The following is a 21,451-nucleotide window of genomic DNA, read 5'->3' on the forward strand; positions in this document are numbered from 1 at the left end:
GACACTGTGTGGTCACTCCTAACCCGCCCCCTCCCACCAATCTTCCTCCCAATGGCTCCAACCTGCAGACTTAGGCCACACACATTGAGAGCTGTGATGGTTAATATTGAGTGTCAACTTGATTGGGTTGAAGGATGCAAACTATTGATCCTGGGTGTGTCTGTGAGGGTGCTGCCAAAGGAGGTAAACAGTTGAGTCAGTGGGCTGGGAAAGGCAGGCCCACTCTCTATCTGGGTGGGCACCATCTAGTCAGCGGCCAGTGCTGCTACAATAAAGCAGGCAGGAGAAGGTAGAAGAGCAGACTGGCTGAGTCTTCCGGCCTTCATCTTCCTCCCATGCTGGATGCTTCCTGCTCTCAGACACCAAACTCCAAATTCTTCAGCTTTTGGACTCTTGGATCTACACCAGTGTTTGCCAGGGGCTTTCAGGCCTTGGGCCACAGATTGAAGTCTGCACTGTCGGCTTCCCTGCTTTTGAAGTTTTGGGATTCGGACTGGCTTCCTGGCTCTTCAGTTTGTAGACTGCCTATTGTGGGTCTTCACCTCCTAATCATGTGAGTCAATACTCCTTAATAAACTCCCCTTCATATATGCATCTATCCTATTAGTTCTGTCCCTTTAGAGAACCCTGACTAATACAAGAGCCAAGAGTCAAATGGAAACCAAAATCATCCATTTCTGATTAAACTCCAGGAGCTGATGGCTTAGGCTCGAGGCCAAAAGTGGGGGCTCCTGGACCCTCCCCATATCCAGCCCTGGAGGCCTACCTTAGGGAGAACTGGGACAGGCACAGCACATTCCCAGCCTGCCCCACACCCAGGGCCAGCAGGAGCAGAGAGCAGGAAAGGCCAAATGAGTGCATTTGTTGGAGGCTGAGCAGGGATAGAGAACCCTCCTGGCCTGGCCCCAAGCATGAGCCGCTGAGAAGCCCCAGTACCTGGCTGCAGGGCTGTAAGTGCTGAGGACTCAGGGCAGGCCTGGAGCAGCAGGCCAGGTCTTCTTCCATCAGAGTGGCCAGCCGCCTCTCTCGGGGAGGAAGGAGGAGGGGCTCCTGGGCTGGGGACCGAGATTAAGTTCCGCGTGGATGTGGGGAGAGGGGTATCCACTTGCACAATACGAAGCGGCTTTATGGATGAAGATGCCAAGTCCAGCTGCAGCTCTGACTTTCAGTTGCCCATGGAACATCCGGGTGGGAACAAGAAGGTGCATTACTACAGAACAGCAGGTCAGAAGGTCTGGAGCTCAGCAGGGAGGTCCCAGGGGGCGCCACATGCCAGGGCAAGGGTGGAACCCTGGGAAGGAGCACTCGGATGGCAGGTGCATAGCTCGGGAGGAAGCCTGGGAATTCCCTGACCAGGAAGGGGAGTGGGAGAGGTTTGGGGGGTGGGGCAGGAGGTTCTCAGCAGTGGCCATGTACCAGGTAGGGGAGGACCAGGAAGCTGCCCTTGGGTTTGCCAAGATGTTGGTCTTGGCCACTCGGGTGGGGAGGGAGAGGCCAGCAAAGGAGTGGAGACAGACCTCACTGAGTGGGGAAGAGCTGGGACCAGCTGATGGAGGGCCTTCTGAGATGGGCAGAGGGGAGGGATATGGCAATCGGTGAGGGGAGAGCCACATCCCCTGAAGCAGCAAAGAGGTGTGGTGGGGAGTGAGCTCTAGGGGGGAGGGCTGTTGGGGGACCCCCAGGCCCCAGGCTCCCTGACTCTCTTTGCAAAGGACCATTCCAGGCAGGGAGGCACAGGGAACCCTGAAGCTTGTGTGGGAACTGGTGACCGTATGTTCTGAGAACTGGAAGATAAGCTTGAGACAAGGCCACAGGGCCTCAGGACTGATGGTCGCCCTGTCGGGAGGACGCTACCAGCGGACAAGGGCTGGCAGAAGCAGCCAGCCTGGCCCCGGGAAATGCCGAGAGGAGAATGGTTGCGTCCCATGGGCAGATCCTGTCCTTTCACCAAGCATAACACTGGGTTTCTATGGTAACCTGCTTCTCCCACCAATGTGAGCTTCCACCCAGCACCGCCTGAGCACGACCCTGTGGTCACAGAAATGCCCAGGTATGGCCCTGGCCTTGGGGGGCCCACGGTCTGGTAGGGAGACAGACACCTAGACCAGGGTTTGGGAGCGAGGACCAGGATTGGGGAAGCACTGAGCCAGGCCCAGGACCCACCCTTAGGAGTGGGGGTTGAGCTAGAGTTCACTAGGTGATGTAAGTTCAGAAGGGGGTCTTAAGGACTGGGGAGGGCTGGGAGGAGATGCAGACCCAGGGCAAGATCTCAGCAATGCAGAGAAACCTGAGGCCTCACGGGGAAGGCTGTGACTGTGGGCAGAGAGGGGCTCCTGCGGGCGTCAGCAGCTGAGTCTGCCATGGGGAAAGTGGAGTCACACACAGATCCATGCAGATGACATGATAGCTGGAAGGAGGGGATCCAGGGGATTTTCCTTTCGCCCAGTGTGTCTTTCAATAAAGTTTAGATTTTTATAATGAGCACATATTAATCTTGTGACCTAAACACTCATAATAGTCAGAAAATGGAGACAACCCAAATGTTCACCAGCTGATGAATGGCTAACCTACATGTGGCTCATCTATCCAGGGGAACATTACTCGGCCATGAGAAGGAATGACACACTGTCACCTGCTACGGCGGGGACTGACCTTGAAAATGGGACACTAGATGGAAGGAAACAGATACGAAGGCCACGTGGTGCATGATTCTGTTCACACGAAGTGTCCAGAGCAGGCAGACCCACAGAGACGGAAGGTGGGCCGCTGGACGTCAGTTACCCCAGAGCGGGGAAGGAACAGACAGGGACTGCCTCAAGGGCCTAAAGGGGACAGTGTTTCTTCTTAGGATGATGAAAATGTTCTGAAATTAGTGGTGATGGTTGCACAACACTGTGAAGGCGCTAAAAGCCACTCCGCTGTGCACTTTAAGGTGGTTCAAATGGTGAATTTTATGTCATGTGAATTTTGCCTCAATTTTTTTTTTAAAGGGCAGATGACCCAGCACAGGACCTGTGTCCCCGGGCCCACAGACCATATTTCTAAGCCAAATGACAAGCACAATAAAGTGGTTGAAATAAACCAGGCTGTAAGTTCAAAAGCTGCCCCCAGGCCCACCCTGCCTGCATGACCACTCATCCTTCCAGCTGTTTCCCACACAAACAGGAAACCTGAACTCTGGCCCCAGGGGAACCGAAGTGGCTCTGCGGCTCATCCATATTCATTCATTCACTGACCATTTATCCAATCAGCAAATATTTCATGACTGCTTTCCCTGTGCCCATGTTTCTGGTGAAATACATGGAAGGTTCTGCTCTTATAGTGCCTACTGTGGAAGGGGAAGACAGGGAGCAGATGCATGCTTGTCAGATGGTGGTGACCACAAAGCAGGAGATGGAGGTGGCAGAGAATGATTGGCGGGTGCAGTCTCCCCTGGAGCCAGCTGTGCCTGGAGGCCAAAGGACAGGCCATGGGAGAGAGACTGCAGAATCAGGGCCCAGAAGCAGGTCTTATGGCAACAGCTCAAAGGTCATGTGTCCAAAGCCTCCAGGCCTTGCTCCTTTTCCAGCCCATCTCTGACACTGACCACTCCCCACTTCGACCACACTCCACTCCCTCCGGTCTTTCTAACCTCTCCCCCATGCTCCTTTGTTCCCTCTGCCTGGAGCTTACTCTCTTGCTTTCTGTCTCTGCCCTCTGCTTGACGACTCCTACCCAGTGATATGGCTTGGGTATCCCCTAGTTTCCCCCATGCTGTTCTGGTGATAGTGAGGGAGTTTTCATGAGATCTGATGGTTTGAAAGTGGGAGTAACCCTGCTCTCCCTCTCTCTCTCTCTCTCTCTCTCTCCTACCGCCATGTGAGATGTGCCTTGCTTCCCCTTCTGCTTCTGCCATGATTGTAAGTTTCCTGAGGCCTCCCCGGCCATGCAGAACTACGAGTCAATTAAACCTCTTTCCTTTATAAGTTACCCAGTCTCAGGTAGTATCTTTGCAGCAGTGTGAGAACAGACTAATATACCCATTTTTCACGCCTCAGCTCAGACATGGCCTCCTCCAGGAAACCTTCCTCAAATGCACTGCCAATCCCCTCCCCAACACCTGCCTGGGTACCTCCCCTGGGGTCCCAGAACCCCCATGTGTCCTGCCACTGATATGTCCTGAGTCGACGAGCTCCACTGCACAGGAGGCCTGTCTCACTCACCTGAGTACCAGTTACAGCTTCCTAGAGGCCTCTGCAAATATGGAGCTCACATTAATGCGTGCAACTTGCAATATATTAAGGAACATAATGTTTATGGTCATCTATAAAGGGTAAATGTTCATAATACACCTGAAAATTTAATTCAGATAGAGCTCATTAAGGCAAAAATAAAAATCTTTCACAAAATTACTTGGAAACAGTATCCATTTTCTATTCACTGAGTGTCTACCATACACAGGATCCTGGAATAAAAACTGCAAGGAAATCTTATAAGGACAAAGGCAAAAACTGTAAACAAAGCCCTTTCATGGGCTAGCTCTCGCTCTTCCCCTCTCATACACACACACACCCCCATACACAGACACACACTCACCCACACACCGAAGCTACCTCAGACAGCAGCAGCTGGGTTCCCGGCCACCAAGGGAGTTCACGGAGCAGATGATGAAAGACCTTTGTTTGCTCTGACCAACTGCTTATGGAAACCAGCCGGCAGACCTGTGTGCTGACAGGGACGGGCAGGGAGAAGTTGTGGTTTCCCATGAAGCTCTGGAGGAAGAAGGACGGGTACTGGGATGAGCTGAAGGCATGAACACCCTGCATGTTTCCCGGTGATAAAACATCTCCCTGGGGCCAGCAGCTATTCTACTGTGGACGGCACCTTCTCCTGTCACTTCCAAAGGTGCAGTGACTTCCGGCACACAGACACAATTCCTAACAGGGGAACCTCCAAATGAACACATCAAATGCTTTTTTAAAAACTTCCTTGTTTTTCCCTACTAGAGATGTTTTATATGTGCCTTACAGATATTTGGAGGAAGAGATAAAAACAAAAAATAAGTCAACCTTCCCAGTGTTTTGTGTGCTTTCAACAAAATTGAGATAATAATATTTCTGGGGGGGTTTGACTTCGTATTATTATAAGATTTCCCCAAAGCATCATCTTTGCAGCAGTGATTGCTAACAACTGCATAATTTTCCCACTCATCATTGCATAGCTACCTCCTAACACTGTCCCTGATATCCACAGTATTCAATAAATATGAGCTCAACAAATTTGAAAAGGCCACTATTTCATGGAGTGAATATATCATTTACTCACCCATTTCCTGGCAGCTGGACATTCAGATTGTTGCTAAGAACTCACTATTATAAATCATACCATGATAAATTGTGCATTTAGTTAGATCTGTGTCTCAGTGACCAATCAAGAACCCCCAGAGCAGCTAGTACCCGTCAGTTTTCAAAGGTGTGAATACTTTGCAGGCTCTGATGTGCCCGTCAGCAGACATTTTTTTTCAAGCCCATATCTGCATCACTTTGAAGGCGGGAAGTTATGTAAATATTCCTTTATCCCAAACCCAACAACCAAGGTAGCCAGAATTTACATTTTGTTTTGCAAAAGCGAGCACATTCTCCTTTAGGAATAACATTAAATTTCCTTGACTTTTATGCTCAGTATGAAATATGCACTTCTATAAACCCAAGAGAACTGACTCTGAAGTGAATTGTGTTTTAATAACAGTGACTTGTACTGGAAACAAAAGGACAGAAGGAAAGGGGAAAGGAAATGTATAATTTACCTCTTATAAGCAGAAAAAATGAAAGTGAGAAACTCTAAGAAATGCAGCTTTTATGAATCGAGCACGCCCTGAGTAAATACAGTGGCAGTGAACTCCAGGCTGCCCAGAGCTCTGTGAGCGCCAGCCCTAAAAGGCACTTGTGAAATTCCCCATCTGTGTGCACCACCAAATAAATAGGACAGAGTCAGAAGTTCAAGTGCTTGGTCCAATTATCTCATTCTGCAATGATCTAATAAAGGGCAATTAAGCATTGAAGATGCTAAACCATTAAAGTCTGTTGTGACAATAACCAGCTTTAAATATTAGCTACCCCGCAGTCAGCAAATTTTATTGGGCTCTACTAGAGATGCCAAGTTTGAGGTGGCGTTTACTTGATAGGTTTATATCCTCGTGAATGTTTATGGCCTTTAAATTGTGCTCCTGTATCTAACAGGATGCAGGTGATACTTTCAGGCATGGTGACAACCAGGTGTTGATAGAGAAAACATTGGGCTCATGACAGAGGCTGCTCTGTGTGGTGGAGAGTGTGGGTGCACAGCGCTGAGAATCAGGGAGCCTGACTCAGTGTCCTGTGGCTGCCTTCCCATTGACATCTCTCTGGGCCTCAGATTCCTCCTCTGTTCAACGAGGATGTTAGATTGGATGGTCTCTGGGCACCTTCCTTTTCTTTGGAAAACAGTAACCAATTATAAGAGGTAACATTACCCACTGAGTGTCTTGATGTGTCGGGTGCTATTTGGACAGCTCTATAGGGATTAACCCTGACTTCCGGTCCCCGATCCTTGCTTGACTTCCTACCCCTGCAGGCTGACTCTAGCTTCTGGTATTGGCTCAATCCACCACCAGCCTTTTTTGAACCCCTTTTTTATGTTCAGCTGACCACCTCATAAAGTTGCTAGAAGAACCAAAGTGTTCAGGTTTTCTGAATCTTGAAACACTAGACAATTTTAACAACTTTAATCAATGTGTCTGAACCAGGCCTCCTGTGTCTCACTGTGGGCATGTGTGCAGCAGCTCTGCACACAGCGGGCATGCAGCAAGCGCCTCTGGGGCCCTGCCCACCCTAGGTGGGTCTGCTCATCACCCTCCAGCTCTCTCCAGAGCCGGATGCCCCTCCACGAATGAAATATACGTGTTACAGTTTACAGTGTTGCACTCAACTCCAGTGCCTGTCTCCCCTGCAAGCACGTAAGCACCATGAAGGCAGGGACCATGCTTAGATTCACCTCTGCTGTCCATGATGCCCAGCATGGGCCTGGCAGGTGCTCCTCAAAATGTTGAAAGATATAAGTGGAAGAAGAGTGGTGGGAAGCAGAGAGGCAAAGGGGTAAAGGGATAAAGAAGGAAAGAAGGGAGGGACAGTTCTGGCTAGGAGTGCACAAATGCCTCGTGCATAAATGAGCAAACAGTTCAGGTCCAGCTGGCAAAGCTCACATGAAAGTGGGAGTGCCTAAATCTGTCTCAGTGAGACTAGAATGAAAGAGCCATATCCCGGATTCTGCAGGTCACCGGAATCCATCTCTGTCGGGCTCAGTTGAAAAGGAACTCCCCAAGACTGGGGCTGAGCTGAAAACACGCCCTGGAATGAGTCCCTGCAGACTCAACGTCCAGGCTGCTTGGCTGGTGTGTTCCCATGACCTCACGGGTTTGTATTCAGGGCAAAGGAAAGAGAACCAAGAGGCAGCCCCCAAACACTGATGCACAGGTGCAAGGGACACCTAGCAAGTATCAGTTGGGGAATCTAGGAGTGGTGTTGGCTTCCCATGTAGAAGAACACATCTTTGCATTTGAACAGAGCTTTACGGTTTGCAAAAACTTTTCACTGTCAGCCTCTCGGGTGCAAACATAAAGTGATTTGCCAAGATTCTCATTTCACAGAAGACACAAAGGAAGTTTAAAAACATAGAGCAATTTTCCCCAACGTCGTGCAGCCCTGGAGAGGCCGAGCTGATCTAGAAACCTGCCCTCTGCACTTCGAGTCTGCCATGTTTCCATGCTCCAAACACAGGCTCTGCGCGGCTGTTTTCCTCCCGTCCTTCCACACGCCAGCCATCAGCAGCCCCTGTGACGTCTGACGGGGAGGCCCACTCCACCCTCTCTGCAGGGAGATCCCTCTCGTTCACCTCTGCCTCCTCCAGGAAGGTTTCTGAGGAGCCTAAGGTTTGCACACCCCTCCCTTCCATCCTCCCCGTGGATCCAGGCTCTCCTTTAGGCTTTGACACAGAAATCACCACCCCGGGGTGTCACTGTCTCATTCAATGTCACTTCCTCCTTCTGTTCATTGATTCAAGAAAATCAGCAGAGCACAAAGAGAAGGGGAAAGTGAGGCTGGAAAGGGGAGCCAAATTGTGCAAACCACACAGAAGAGCAGAGGAGAAGCCAGGCAATGTCACCAGCTCAGTAAGTATTTACAGAGTTGTCACCTGACCCCGAAATGCTAAGCTCTTCCCAATGCCACCCCCACCCCCTGCCCCCACCAACTGTCTCTAATTTCCATGCAATGTTTGGCCTCCTGCCCCTCCTCTCAGGTGAGGAAGGCAGGTGTAACTCACTAACCTGCCAGGTGTAAACTCACTGGCCGGCTGTCTTCACAGGCAGGTGAACCACGCACACAGTTCCTGGCTGAATGCCCCAGAAAGCAGAAGTGTGTCGCATTTCCACTCTGGCACACTGCTTCCTTGGCCCATTTATGGAGCATACATCTGAGTAGCTAGGCTGGGCTCCGTAAAGAATCCAGCCATCAGAGAGGGAGGCAGGCAGGGGACAGCTTTCCTGGTGCTGTCTGGGCGACCAGGTCCTGAATCTGAGGTGGCCAGGTGGTCATCTACCTGGAAAAGCAAGGCACCAGACTGTGGAGGGGACATTACAGTGTTCGTTTGTTTTGGAGACTGGCTGGAGTGCAGTGGCTCCATCACAGTTCACTGCAACCTCGACCTCCCAGGCTCAATTGATCCTCCTGCCTCAGCCTCCTGAACAGCTGCAACTACAGGTACATGCCACCATGCCCAGCTATTTCATTTTTATTTTTTTATAGAGATGGAGTCCCCTATCTTGCTCTGGCTGGTCTTGAACTCTTGGGCTCAGGCAATTCTCTTACCTCAGCCTCCAAAAGTGCTGAGATAACAGGTGTGAACCACTGCACCCGGCTGCATTACGGTATTTGAAAAGCAAGAGAGCTGGATTTCAATCCCAGACCTGCAGAAATAGAAGGTATCTTTTTTGAACCTCAGTTTCCTTCTGCCCAGAGGAGAATATTACTAGTTAGCTTCACGAATTGTTATAGGGTTTAAATGAGATAGTGCATTTTTAATGGTGGTGCAGCTCCTGGCATACAGCAGGCACTCAATAAATGGCGGAAACCATATAATCATTAATATTAAAGATCATCATTTTCTCTCTGCCTTACAGTTTTTGTAAACAACTTTCTCCTCAGAAGAGTTGCCCCCAGCACCAGGGATCAGGACCCTGATGCCAGAGCCCTGGACGGGAGCCTGGTGCTGTCTTGTGCATCCTGAGCAATCCCAGTGAGCCTCCTCTCTGCCGCTGGATCTTCTCTTCCATGCGATGTCTTAGCTGCCCTCGTCTCTCACAGAGGGTGGAGGAAGGAGCAGATGCTGGGATGCGTGTGAAAACACTTCGTCAAGAGTGCTTTTGAAAATTAGCTTCATGGAACACACGCGCAGCGTTTGCTTATTACCACCCCACTTAGAAACTCTGCAAGGCTCCCTACTGATTCTGGGAAAAGATCCAAGGTCCTGAGTCTGCCACTCACGGAACTTTGTGCTGGGGCTTTTCCTAATTCTCCAGCCTCTGTGAATGGCAGGTCCTCCCTCCACCTCCCGTCCCTTCTATATTCCCCATCTGCTGTGGGGCTGACCCCTGACCCTGACCTTTGGGCTCTCCCGGCACACACTGGGACACACCAGACTCCACGCCAGTTACCTGCTCATGTGGCTGGAGCCCCCGAGTGCTGGAGCTATGTGGCTCATCCCCGTGTCCCCGACACCAGCACTCAGCCAGCACAGACCCTCTAATGTCTGCTACTAAGTGAGCTGGGGGTAAGAGGCATGCTCAGCAGGAGTTGTTTTGACTATAATCACGCCTCCCTGTGGGGCTCAGGTGCCCATGGGAAACCGGTTGGGCATAGCAAGGTCCTCTCTGGCCCAGACCCCCTCGAAGGATGCTGTTCCCAAGACCTGCACTGATGCAGCCCTGGGAGGCATGGGAGTGAGCCAGGGATGGTGAAGTCCCCTCCAGGATAGAATAAAAGCCAATGTGGGGGTCCTAGTGACAAGTCCGGTGGTGGGGAGGGTTGGGAGGAGGAGGTCAGGAAAGGGGGAGAGGGGAAGAGGAGAGGGAAGGAAGAGATGACAGAGAGGAGAGTAGAAGCAGGAAGAGAGAGAAGGGTGTCTGTGAGCGAGAACCACCTCCCTACTTTTTTCTTCTAAAACTGGAGCAGCAGCATGGTGTAGGGTTAAGGACACAGGTTTAGACGCCCTCCCGCTCTAACACAGCCGCTGGCAATTCACTTCGCCTCTCTGCACCTTGGTCTCCTCATCTGTAAGAAGGGGTGAGCACCTCGCTGGATGGCTGTGGAGAGGAGACGGCTGCATGGTAAGGCAAGGTGGACAGTGTTTGGCGGTGACACAGGTGTCACGGCTGCTCTGAAACTCCACGACTGCCCACACACATTGGCCCTTTCCAGGTCCTCACTATCGTTATTCTCTTCCTGCTCAGAAAGCATTGCCTGCAAATTCCTCTGCAAGCTTCCTTATATTGGAAAACTCAGCGCAGAGTTCAGCCTTTTAAATAAATCAAGCTCCACTCCTCCACAAAAGGACTTTGTGTGGCTTGTCATCCCTGCAGGAGAAGCTCCAGGCTCACTGGTCTGGCTCAAGCATCCTCTACCGTCTGGCCCCTGTCCACCTTTCCTCTGTGTCCTGCCGCTCCTCTCCGCACCCTCCTCCTGGCCACACTGACCCCTGGCATGTTCTTTACCCATGCTTTTTCCTCAGCTCCAAACCACCTGCCCCAGGCCAGCTACAGGCCCTGCACACTTGCCACAGCCAGGCTGGAGTGCAAGCCTCCCTTCCATGTGTGTCTGGATGTCCTGGCCCATGAGCTCCTAAAGCCTGGAACCAGGGTTTACTTGTAAATAACAGCAGCAGCAACAATAATAATGCCATTTACAATAATAATGCCAACAGCTATTATCGTGTACTCACTTTTAGGGCCCAAGAACCAGGCAAAGTGTCTTCCCAGAGCCTGAGAGACAACCCGGTATAGGCTTAAGCGCATACATGTGACCCTAAACTGCCTGGGTTCAAATCCCAGCTCCCTACATTTCTGGCTGGGTGACCCCAAGCAAGTTACTTAACAGCTCTATGCTTCAGTTTCTCCAGCTGCAAAACATGTGTGCAGATCCAGTTGTCATGAAGGCTAAATGAGTTAAAATATAGAAACTGCTTAGAACAGCACTTGACACATAGGAAGCTCTAGGTTCATGATTGCTGCAGTTAAGGTGGCCTTACTTTTTCTTCTATAGGAGGAGCAGGTCTCACAGGTCAGTAAAGGAAAACCCACACAAGTGATGATGCCACTGCCACTCCTGGAAGGCTGCCCTGGCCTCTGTAAACCAGGGGATGCAGTTCGACGTGGACGCAGACAGAGTCAGGGAGCTGGAACCGAACCAATGTCCTTGGAGGGCTGTCCCCTCAGTAACAGGGGGAATTAGAAGATAGAGAGGAAGTTTGTCCTGGCTTGAGTTCTAGGTGAGAAGAAAAAAGCCATCCTTAAGAAGATGTAACCATAGCCCTATATCTCATGGGAATTTGGGGTTGAACTCCCTTGAGCCTGTGATATACTCGGGGCTGACGTTGAGACACACAGGATTCCTATAGATAAAGCCCCAGGGCTAGGTGCGGTGGTTCACACCTGTAATCCCAGCACTTTGGGAGGTTAAGGCAGGGGGATAACGAGATCAGGAGTTTGAGACCAGCCTGGCCAACATAGTGAAACCTCGTCTCTACTAAAAATACAAAAATGAGCTGGGTGTGGTGGCGGGCACCTATAGTCCCAGCTACTCGGGAGGCTGAGGCAGGAGAATCGATTGAACCTGGGAGGTGGAGGTTGCAGTGAGCCGAGATTGCGCCATTGCACTCCAGCCTGGGAGACAGAGTGAGACCCTGTCTTGGGAAAAAAAAAAAAAAAAAAAAAAAAGCCCCAGAAGCCAACATTGCAAAACGCCCAAGAAAGCAATCCTTTATGAATGAAGACATAAGATGTATTTATCAGGAAGGTTAAGTTCCCCCAAGAACATCAAACAGTAGAACTATTGAATAGAGACCATAAGTGGATTCTTAAAACAATTAAGATAATGTCTAACTAACTTGGATACAGCACTTACGATGGGACAGGACAACTCTAAGAGCTTTATCTGTATTGACTTATTTAACCTCAAAATAATTTTAGGTTATTTTGGTAGGTAGGTGGAAGGAACCCACTTTGGTAGTAGGTGGAACTCCCACTTTAAAGATGATGAAACCAAAGTACAGAAAGATCACATGACCTGGATTTAATCCCCAGCAGTCTGGCTACAGAGTCTTCATGCTGCAGAAAAAAAAAAAACAAAAAACAAAAAACAAAAAAAATGAGCTTCAGGATTTATCTAATGAAATTACCTAGAATATAGCTTAGAAAGACAGAAAGAGGATGGGCGCAGTGGCTCACGCCTATAATCCCAGCACTTTGGGAGGCCGAAGCGGGTGGATCACCTGCGGTCAGGAGTTCGAGACCAGCCTGGCCAACATGGTGAAAATCTGTCTCTACTAAAAATACAAAAATTAGCCAGGTGTGGTGGTGTGCACCTGTAATCCCGGCTACTCGGGAGGCTGATGCAGGAGAATTGTTTGAACCCAGGAGGTGGAGGTTGCAGTAAGCCGAGATTGTGCCCTTGCACTCCAGCCTGGGCAACAACGGCGAGACGCCATCTCAAAAACAAAACAAAACAAAACAAGAAAGACAGAGTGAGTTATAAGTTAGATATAGCAGTTATGAGCCACAAAGGAAAAAACTGAGTCAATCTAAAACTGTTAATATGAATTTCAGAAGGAAAGAGAAGGGGTTGAAGGTGTAATATTCAAATATATAATAACAATTTTTCAGAAATGCTGAAAGATACAAATTCTCAGATTTAGAAATCATAGGCCCCAAGGAGGATAGATAAAAATGAATATATGTCTTATAGCAACACTCCAGAATCACAAAGACAAATAGAAGATGCTAAAAGCAACCAGAGAGAGAGAAACAGATTACCTAAAAGTACATAGCAGTTACACCAATAACAGGCTTCTCGATGAAAGCCAGAAGCCAGTGGAATAGCATTGTCATATTACAAGAAGAAATAATAGAGAATCTAGAATTCTATATTCAGCTAAATGATCACCTAACCATAAAAACAAAATAATGACATTCTCAGGCAAAGACTAAGAGGTTTTTACTGCTAAATGCCTTGCTAAAAGAATACTCGTAAGGAATGTGCTCCAGGGAGAACTAAACTAAACTCAAAAGAAAAAAAAAATCAAGAAAGAATGGCAAGTAAAGAAACTGGTAAATCTAAAAATGTATTAACTATATAAAATAATAATAGTGGCTAATGTGAAAAGTATAAAAATAGAGTGAAAGTCTATTCCTGGGAAATATGACAGATGCCAGGGGAGGTAGGAAAATTAAAGCCTTCTTAGGATTCTCTGTGCGTGGGGAAGTTAGAGATGCCAAGCTAAGAATGCACATTGAAACGTTGAAGGGTGGCCACTAAAATAATAGAAATAACATGTACAACTGGGGTGAAAAGTAGACTAGAGAAAACTTAATCAGTTTTGCATAAAGCAAGAAAAGAGAAAAATTACAAGCATAGCAAAGGCAGGGTAAACAGTAAGCACACAATAAAATAATGGATATATATATATATATAAGCTATAACATATATATTATCATATACATATATCAGTTATCATAATCATTATAATGAACTAAACTTCCATTTAAAAGACAAGGATTGTTCTCAGCTTTAAAAATTTAAAATATAGCTATATGCTGTTAACAGAGACATACTAAAAACATAAAGACAGAGAAGGATTGACTGTAAAATTATGGGAAAATGTGTACCAAGCAAATACTAGCCCAAGAAACTCAGAATAGCCATATTGACATTAAACAAAATAGAATCAAAAGCACAAAGCATTATTAAAGATCATAAAGGTTACTGCCTAATTGTAAAACAAAGATTCATAGTATAATAGAAAAATACTAGACTTATATGCACTAAATATTAATAATATAGCCTCAAAATGTATAAGGCAAAAACTAAGAAAATTAGAAAGAGAATCGCCATAGTTGGGTATTTAAACACATCTTCCTCAGAACTTGACAGATCAAGCACACAAAGATACTAAAGAGGAAACAAAGAAAATTTGAAGACCACGATGAACAAGTTTCATGTAATGGATATATATATATATAGTAATGGATATATATATATAGTCTGAAACATTATTATAATAACCAAATACATAATATTTTCAAAACATACACGGAACATTTGCAAAATGCATTTATAATCTTGGAAATAGAGCAAGCCCTGACAAGCAAAAAAAATGGAAATTATATGAACCATATTCTCTCGTTACATTGGAATTAAAACATAAATAATAAGAACAAAATAAGGAAAACCCCACATATTAAGAATTTGAAAATATCCTTCTAAATGACTCATGGATCAAAGGGACCATAACAGGAATTAAGAGAATCATATAGTCTTTGTCACCAAGAGGCTCTCTTTTCAATAACCCCCTCCAACAACTTAACTATTACAAAGTGCTAAGTGGGACCCAAGGATCCAAGGGTCACAGAAGGAAGGACCCTCTGATCTAAGGAGGTGGCCTTAGGATGGGGAAAGACAAGCCTTCCCACCACTGAATAAGAAACAATATTAGGGTGGTTTTGCAATCAGTTTACTAGGTCCCTTGAACAGGCCATTTTTTTCCCTCTGGGCCTCAGTTTCCTCAAATGAGATGGTTGAGCTGATTCATCTCCAAGTCTCAGATAACCTTTTTAAAATTTAATTTGAACCTATCCTCAGTTTTAATTCTACTTAATATCACGCTAATCAAGACAAATTCTTCTCCTATTGCAAAATCTATCAAACTTCTTTCATAGTATGATGTCAACTTTTTTTTTTAAACATTTAAGACAAATGATGCCTCTTTTCCACCTTTGCTTTCCCCTAATCCTCCCAAGTTTGCTGGTGTGACAGATGGCGTCTCCATCAAATAGCTTCCCTTCCTCTGTCTGCTCATGCTTCTCTGCTTTTCTGATTTATGAAAAAAAAAAGGGGGCAGGGCTCAGTGACTCACGCCTGTAATCCCAGCACTTTGGGAGGCCAAGGCAGGCAGATCACCTAAGGTCAGGAGTTCAAGACCAGCCTGGCTAAAATGGTGAAACCCCGTCTCCACTAAAAATACAAAAAATTAGCTGCGCATGGTAGCGGGTGCCTGTAATCCCAGCTACTCCGGAGGCTGAGGCAGGAGAATCGCTTGAACCTGGGAGGCAGAGGTAGCAGTGAGCCAAGATCATGCCACTGCACTCCAGCCTGGGCAATAAGACTGAAACTCAGAAAGAAAGAAAGAGAGAAAGAGAGAAAGAGAGAGAGAGAGAGAGAGAGAGAGAGAGAGAGAGAGAGAGAGAGAGAGAGAAAGAAAGAAAGAGAAAGAAAGAAAGAAAGAAAGAAAGAAAGAAAGAAAGAAAGAAAGAAAGAAAGAAGGAAGGAAGGAAGGAAGGAAGGAAGGAAGGAAGGAAGGAAGGAAGGAAGGAAGGAAGGAAGGGAAGGAAGGAAAGAAGGAAGGAAGGGAAAGAGAGAGAGAGAAAGAAAGAGAGAAAGAAAGAAAGAAAAGAAAGAAAGAAAGAAAGAAAGAAAGAAAGAAAGAAAGAAAGAAAGAAAGAAAGAAAGAAAGAAAGAAGGAAGGAAGGAAGGAAGGAAGGAAGGAAGGAAGGAAGGAAGGAAGGAAGGAAGGAAGGAAGGAAGGAAGGAAGGAAGGAAAGAGAGAGAACACCACAGTCACCACTTGGCACATCAGCCACTGTCCACAACCAGGCAACATCCTCTCTCCCTGTCCCCTCTACACTCGTTTCCCATCTCTTTCAATCCTTTCTCCACAGGGATCCAAAATGGTCTTCCTAAACCACAAGAAGTCCTTCTCTGTTTGAAACTCCCCCTTGACTTTGAGGGCACCATGGGGTCAAATATCAACAGCAGCCAGGTGAGGGCCCAGTGTGCTCACTGATGGCTTCTCTGGCAGAGTAACACTGATCCTTTTCTTCTGGGCATCTAGACTATGGAAAACTCTGCTCTGCTGTTCAGAGGCTTTCTCACTCCATTTCCTACTCCCCACTCTGCACAACTTTGGAATGTGACAAACGTCTGGAGGAGAAACCCACCCTGGCCTTTGAAGCCACTCAAGTCTCTAATTTGTCTCTCCAACCCCATCAGTGGTCATTGCACTGAACCAGGCCTGGATGCTCAGCCCTGTTCCCGGTCCCCAGACTGTAGAAAACCCCAGCAGGAGAGCAGCACCGACTCTCAGAAGATCTCCCCTCTCCAGGATTTGGCTCCTTTAGTTCTCACTGCTTCAGCAGTGATAAGAGACCACCAACCATGAAATGGTTCTGGCCAGTCTACAGACAATATGCAAAAAGGGTTTTTGCATCCTCTGCCCCACCTTTTGATGTCAGACGGCTGAAAACACCCTCCGATCATGCTAATGCTGCCATTTTTGAACGTGGGTCCCATGGAAATGCATGAAGCTCAATTGCACATGTGTATGTTTATCCTTTCATAAATATTCATGACTCCTCCCATAACTAATTAAATATGTATATCTGGCCACCCAACTCAGCATAAATTTCTGTTCTCTTTGTCCCTCACTGGAAGTGTCTGTTTCTGGCTTCTGGCTGGAGATTATGCTCCCTAGCCTGCCAGAATGGCCACCCTGCAGGCTGCAATCCTTTATAGGAAATAAAGCTCTCCTTTCCAAATGTATGAACCTCATCATTCAGTTGACATACTTGATAGAAATCTTACTTCTTATCTGTAATTCATTTTACAATTATGGTTTTCCTAGAATTCTGCAATTCTCACTGACAGAAAGAACCCAGGTGTCCTTCCCCCAGGTCCTGATCTGTAGCCTGAATCCCACCATCTCAGATGCCTCAATGGCTTGGCAGACTTGGCCTGAATATAGTATTCCTGGTGACGGTGAAGTCTTCGCCTCACCATTTTGCTATGTGGATACATCTGTGGAAGCTGAAGTGCCTGGTAAGTAATCAGGGCCTCAAAAATGTCATTTCCTGCCAGTGAAGGACTGTTTGCAAAGCTGATTGCAAGAATCCCTCCCACCTCTGTGTGTACATTCATTTGTAATGTGACTCCCCTGCCCCTCCCAGCTAGAGGTGGAGTCTGGTTCTCCATATCTTGGACTGGCCTTGCCACATGCTTAGACCAACAGAAAGATGCAGAAGTGACATTGTGGGAGATTTGAGCCTGGGCCTCAGGAGACCTTGAAGCTCCTGCTCTCTCTTTTGGAACCATGCCTTTAGACCACCATATGCACAAACCTGAGCTAGTTTCTGGAGGCTGAGAGGATACAGGGAGCAGAGATGAGCATTCTAGCTAAAAAACCAGTCAACTGATGGCTAGCACCAATGGCCAGACACAAAGCCCTCCTAGACTACTCAGCCCCAGTAGAACTATCTGATGAATGACCTAAGTGAGACCAGCAGAAAACCACCCTGCAGAGCCAATCTACGTCTAATGTGTATACATGAATATATAAAATGGTTGTAGCTTTAAGCCAGTAAGCTTTAAGGTGGTTTATTACCCAACCATATCTAATTTATCTTTTTTCTTCTAATTAATAAAATGTTATGATAATGATGATGATGATTTACATTAATTGGGTGCTTTCTTTGTGCCAGACTCTATGCTGAGTGTTTTATAAGTTTAAAGCTCTTGTCATTCTGACAACAACACTGCGAGTTAAGTACTATCGCTGTCTCTGTTTGCTCACCCCAAGAGATAAGGCAACTTGGCTACAGTTATAGAGCTTGCCAGTGGCAGAGCTGAGACTGGGACTCTGGCATGCTGGTTCTGGTTCCTGCACCCGTTGCTACTCCTTACATTGCTTATTTCTTATTCTACCATCTCCTCCCCCATCTTCTCACACCCTCATCTCACATCCTCCTAACTACTCCCTGGAACCTGTGCAGGCTGGTAGGGAGGGAGAAACTAACTTTTATTTGTTAAATATTCATTTGTCCAATAACATTTCCTCATGCCTGCCCAATACTCTTCTAGAAACTAAGGGCACCAATTTCTACAACACAGAAGACAGGGCTTCTGCTCTTAAAAGTCTAAACTCATGCCCAGCACACGCTAAATAGTCCAAACACATTCTCTCCTATTGTCCTTACCGCAGCCTTGTCCCCATTGTATGGAGGAGGCTGAGGGGAATAAACTCACTCAAGATCACACAGGGATTGGAACTAAGGTTGGCCTGGCCCCAGGCCAAGGCTTTTCCAATTTACAATGGGACTCCTCCTCCTCTCACTTTCACTAGGTACTCCTTGGGGCAGTAGGTTCCAAGTCTTCTCTAAATGAAATACCCCATCTCTTTTCTTTGTCTTTCTTGGGTTTTGGTTTCAGTCCCAAAAGCATCTCCAGTTATCAATGTTTATTTTTTAAAAGTGGCTTTCAGCTCAACTGTGCATGCATTTACGGAACGCCAGGCATCTACCAGACACTGGAGACAGGATTGCTCCTGGAGGAATCTCAGTCCCAGCTGTCTAAGGAAGCTTTAGGGAGAGGTGGCAGCTGATTTGAAATAACCAGAGGTGTGGGCTGGGTTACAAATGGACTGAAAAGGCCTCCTTTCCTGCATACACAACCCTAGGTAGTAGCAACAATCAATGTCAGACAAATCAATAGCAGCATCCACAGTGCCAATCTGGTTTGTTTAGAGCTAAGATCGGGAGCAGGGTGGTCTGGGCACCGTCCAAAGGCTTGGGGGTCATACAGGACCTGAAGGGGTTTGATTCTGGCTTGCCGGTATGAGTTGGCAAGTGACCTGTCTGCCCCAAGTTTCAGTTTCAACATCTGTGAAATGGGAGGCAATATCAGTTTCTTGGCATCATTTAGAAGTGCAATGTGACAACATGTGTGAAAAGACCCTGGAAAATGCCCAGCACGAAGTAAGTAGTGGGGATGAGCGAGGAAGGCTTAAATAATTTTACTGAAATAATAATAACATCAAACATTTAGTGAAAACTTGCTCTATGCCAGGTCCTGCTCTAAGCACTTTACATATTTAGTTTGTTTACTCCTACAAGAGTATGAAAAAGGTGCTGCTCTTATCCTCATTTTATTTAGGAAGAAATGGAGGCACAACGGGATTAAGCACTTGCCCACAGCTTGAGAGACTATTCCAGAATCCATTATCTTAACCAACATGCTATCCTGCCCCTACAACATAGCATGTCGATACTGCATGTTGAATGAGAAATGCTTTAAATATCATCGCATACAGTAGGATCTCGTGTTTTAAAAAGCCTGGATGCCTAAGGATAAATGTCAAAATGTTGAAAATGAACATCTCTTGTTGGTAGAATTCCATGTGTTTTTGTCACTTTATTTTTTTTTATTTTCCAAATTCACTCAAATACATATATATTAATTTTTATAAGCAGAAAAATGTTATTTAAAATATGTTTCTTTCTCTCTGCCGTGCCAGGCTTGGTTAGGCACTAGGCACATACGAAAGGATATTTGATTATCCTAGTGTTCCAGGCAGGATCTTGGAAAACTTCTAGCCTGAGCCAGAATGGATGCTCAATGAACATTTGGCCTCGTTCCTCACAGAAGCGGCAGCTGTTTCTGTGATGCTGTGTGTCTGTTAGGCACCCGCAGTAGGCTTCTTCTTAAAGTGATCACATCTTTTCTAAAATTGCTCTGAACACAACAGAACCGAACAGTATCTTAATGGTTTTGTTTCTTTGCATTCACTTTGAAGTTAAGCCCCTGAGTTTTTCTAGGGGTTCACATTTGGAATAGCCACATTTGATTTTTGGATTTTACTGGCTGTGCACCTTTGCACTCATGTCCAAGCACCAGGGGTGAAATCTGGGACAGCCCGAAGGTCCGATTTCCAGGGAGCTGGGGGATCAGAGGAAAACCAGCCTCTCCCCTTCACCCCAACTGTGTGATCTTGGGAAGATTCCCAGACCTCACTGTGCCTCAGTTTTCTGATCTGCAAAATGGGCATCCTCTTCCTTGATCCTCTCTCCTCACAGCTGTGAGACTCAAACAAGAGCACACATCAGGAGATGCTTTACAAACTGCGAATTCCCATGTAAGAGGCGGGAAGTACTTTTGAGTGTCTCAGCTATGAAGCCTCTGAGACGTCAAAAAACGTTGGAGTCAGAAGAAGGACAGGAAATTGAGAACCTGACAATAATCCCTTATCAGCTCCAGAAATCACATTCAATTAGCAAGCACTGCCCTACGTAAGATTAGACTCATCATACTTCATCTTATTTCGTTAAACGACAAGTTCCTTTTGAGAGTGAAGATAAAGCCCGTACAGCTGTCTAGACATGAAGATGGATGCTGACAAGGGCAAGGCCAGACAGTGGGGAGCCAAAGGGTCCCCTCAAGCAGTCCTTGCTTACCTGTCATGTTACAGCTGGACAGTCCCACAATGGGCTCTTTGGGAGGCCTCTGGCAGCCCCCGTCTGAACCCTGTCTCTCGTGCCACATGTCTCTGACATACAGAGACAAATAGACACATAAAACCCTGGCGAGGAAGTCACAATACTTGTGCTCCGGGGATCAAGTGTCCCTGCCTCCTGGTTCCTCCCTCCCCAGAGAGAGTCACAGTGGACAGTCTCTAAGTGCCCTTCTTCTCCCAAAGGCTGGGCTCTCAGCTTCTCCTAGGCCTTCCCTGGGGAATTCCTCCCTCAGCCCCCCATGGAGGCTGGAGGCCCCTTCTTGCCCCTCAGTCCTCTGCAGGGGAATGTCTTGTTTATATGGCTTATGATTCTCTCTCTCGTATTCTCTCAACTTCATCCTGTTCTCCCTGGAACCTTGGAGACGCTAGGTGTACCTTTGTGGAATGAAATGATCGATGGAACAAATAGAAGGAGTGAGTGAGGGGGCAGCCCCCAGATAGAAAGCATGGCCCAGAGTCACACGGCCCACCATTCGCTATAGCTGGTGAGCACAAGCCCCACCCTGGCTCATACCTCAGAGAATCTTCTGGAAGCCCCAGTGGAGGAAATGCCATCCCCCACACCTGGCCTGTGCTGGAATGGAGGATAAAGATTCAGCTTGGTACCCACAGGAAGCAGATGCACCCACGTCCTTGAGGAGCAGGCAGCCTGCTGGGAGACAGGCAGGTGACAAGGAAACAGAAGAGGGCAGCTGGGACAGGGCTCAGCGGCGCCGTGGGAAACGGAAGCCAGGAGTTCAGAGGCCTGGGGTGGAGGGATCTGGGAAGACCTCCCCAGGAAAGGGAGATCAGAGCAGAGGGGACTAACACTTCCAAGCAGCAAAGATGG

General features: G+C 47.2%; 1 protein-coding gene across 6 annotated transcripts in view; it reads right to left on the reverse strand.

Moving 5' to 3' along the window:
* The window catches only part of C3H4orf50 (chromosome 3 C4orf50 homolog), a 120,414-nt gene that overhangs the window by 25,709 nt on the left and 73,254 nt on the right, over window positions 1–21,451 (reverse strand). Inside the window, exon 13 of one of the 6 annotated variants that reach the window (XR_011621565.1) lies at window positions 4,593–4,751. The exons of 3 other annotated variants lie outside the window; for them this stretch is intronic. The gene's annotated coding sequence lies outside the window, so the exon portion shown is untranslated. Of the gene's footprint in view, window positions 1–4,575; window positions 4,752–8,527; window positions 8,614–21,451 lie in introns of those variants that run through there. 2 more of the 6 variants (XR_011621566.1, XR_011621567.1) reach the window with 2 other exon arrangements.

Source organism: Macaca nemestrina, chromosome 3 (genome assembly GCF_043159975.1).
Source record: "Macaca nemestrina isolate mMacNem1 chromosome 3, mMacNem.hap1, whole genome shotgun sequence".
NCBI lineage: Eukaryota > Metazoa > Chordata > Mammalia > Primates > Cercopithecidae > Macaca > Macaca nemestrina.